This window comes from Strongylocentrotus purpuratus, unplaced genomic scaffold (assembly GCF_000002235.5).
Source record: "Strongylocentrotus purpuratus isolate Spur 01 unplaced genomic scaffold, Spur_5.0 spur5_scaffold_3, whole genome shotgun sequence".
In the NCBI taxonomy this organism is placed as follows: domain Eukaryota; kingdom Metazoa; phylum Echinodermata; class Echinoidea; order Camarodonta; family Strongylocentrotidae; genus Strongylocentrotus; species Strongylocentrotus purpuratus.
This window is the reverse complement of record NW_022145609.1, coordinates 32978907-32981629: the sequence shown is the minus strand read 5'-3', so window position 1 is coordinate 32981629 and position 2723 is coordinate 32978907.

Sequence of the window (2723 nt, the reverse complement as noted above, 5' to 3'; positions counted from 1 at the left end):
GGTCCTACTCAGGCGCTTACGTAGGGAGGGGGGTTGACCCCCCCCCTTTGGTATTTTTTATTTGTGTATTTTGAACGAACCCCACCCCCCCCCCCCCTTAGGATTTGTTTTGGGTTTTTTTTTTTTAAATTAAAAAAATAATAAAATATATATATATGCCAATGGCTGACCTAAAAAAGGTGACCTTACCCCCCCCCCCCCCCCTCCAACGAAGAAAAATGTCAAATTTTCAAATTTCGAGACCAAAAAAAGAAAAGAAAAAGTGTCCTCTTACCCCTTACATTATTTGAAGGTTTACACAAAATAATCCATGGGTTATATGTCCCCCACTAGAAAAATCAATCTAGTGCTGCTGCAAGAACCCCAACACCCACAGATCCCAGGCCTAATGATAATACAAACAGAAAAACAAACAAACTATATGGTACCTGGGAGAGTGGGAGAAAATTGCGATGAAATAGTGAACCTGAAATGGAAAAAATTGTGACAAATCAATCAATCGATCGATCAATCAACCTTACACTCTTTTTTATTTTTTCGATTTTCATTCATTCATACTTTCATTTACGCATTTGTTTTAAAATTTATTGGGTGCCCCAACAATTGCCCCTTTTACTTCAGATACGTGCCAATTTTTCTTTCTAATAAGTGTCCGTTTCACTTTTGATCATAACATTCACATTTGGGCGTCATGAGTATAGTTATCACGATACCAATAACCATGACACACACCAGACGTGTTCAGACATATTGACGAGGATTACGAAGAACAAGACGACACGACAAGTTTTTTAGTACAAAAACAAAAACGCCCACTCTTCGCCACTGAGCAACGCCCTTAATCCAAAATGTAAAAACGAATTATATCCGTGTTCCCATAATTTGTCATTGTACATTTGTGTATATTATTTTCTATTGTATATTGTTCATGTGTTTTATGTAATGCCAACAACTGAATTTCCCAATGGACCAATAAAATGAATCTGAATCTGAATCTATATCTGAAGTGCCTCTTACCACCTCTGATAATTGTCTCCTGTACCTTTGATAATTGCCCCTTTCCAACTCTGAGAGGTGCAACTTTTTCCGTTATAATAAGTGCCCCCTTTCCATTCACATTAGTGTTTTTTCCATCTCTGGTGAGTGCCCCTTTTCAGGTGCGAAAAGTGCCCCATTTTACTACTGATAATTGCCCATTTTTACTTGACCCTTGCTTCTGATCTCTTTTGATAAGTGCCCCCTTTTCCTTTCTCTATAATATGTGCCCTGTATCTAAAGCAAAAATCGATATTTTCTTTAACCCCCCCCCCTCTCACTCGCATTCATTGTTGATATAATTATGTTACTTATTAACAGATCGTTCAGTCTTTTATGATTATATTGTGCTTAAAGATAAAGTTGAGTTCAGGTCATGAGATTGTATTGTGAAAGAAATCGATTGATTATGTAGCATATACTGTAAGTATTAGTGTGTAATGCAAGGTTCTGGAGTCTTAAAAATGATTATAAATTTGGCCCAGTCTGGCTTGGTGAAGTAACAAAGACTGTACACAGAAAGATGTATATGGGACTTCACAAAGATGTGGCATAAAAATCGGCCCTCATTTTGAAGCTGTTACTTGTCATATTTAAATATGTCGTATTCCACCTTATAATATTCCTCATACATCTATATATCTCTCTTTGTCTTTCTGGATTTCAAAAATTGTATAATATATGATATGCAACTATATGTATATTAAAATTCTCTATTGCAAAAGGCTTTTTATATATTACAATATGAATGTACATGTATATGTAATACTTTAAAATCAAGACAAGGAACTTTGTACTAGATTCACCGATCCAAGCATAGATTTATCACGTACAGCATTTTCCCCTTTTCTCCAATCACCGTTCAAGCTATTATTTGGTCTCACAGCCTTGGGAAACGCATGTACGTACACGTATATTGAAGAGCGCAACCTCATGATGTTATCGGGGGTAATGAGGTTTTATTTACCAGACTGTTAACGATCAATTAGAAACGGACACCTTTTACGGTGTCTATTGGCTGGGAGGGTAATGTTTAATACGTCATCATTCCTTTGTAGTGAAGATGGGCGTCGTTCGTCGGGATTAGCGGGTGTGGAGGGGATGGTGTGACCGAGGGGCAGATGACGTGAGGATAGTGGTGTGTGACACTTTGTTCCTAAAATGACCCTCTGTCATGGCTGGCTGTAGACTAAAACATGAATTTCGATGGACCAAATCGGACTCGTGTTTTAATATCTTCTTTTTGATGGGAGGTGGGGGGGGGGGGTAATATTGTGCTATTTCTTTCATATCGAAATCAAAAAAAGAATTCTTTACAACCATTACAAAATAAATCCTGGAAAAGGCATAAACAATTTTGTTACAATTCACAAGTAAACTTATCTTCACCATAACGAACCACTGGGTACTTGTGTTCATTAAAGAATTACATAAGAGTTAAACATTATAATCATAGGTAACTTGAAACCTCAGTTTACTTGAATTATTTAATGTATAACTTAAAGAGAAGGTTGAGTTCTGGGAAGAGGTGAAAAATAATTTGTGAGCGTTATCATTCTTATTATGCAAGTGTGGAAGAACATCAGATAAGACATGTTCCCTGAAAAAACATGGCTCTTCAGATGCCTTCATATTCTAAATATGTCATGTAACATCGTAAAGATCCAGGGTAGGATTTTTATGCCGCG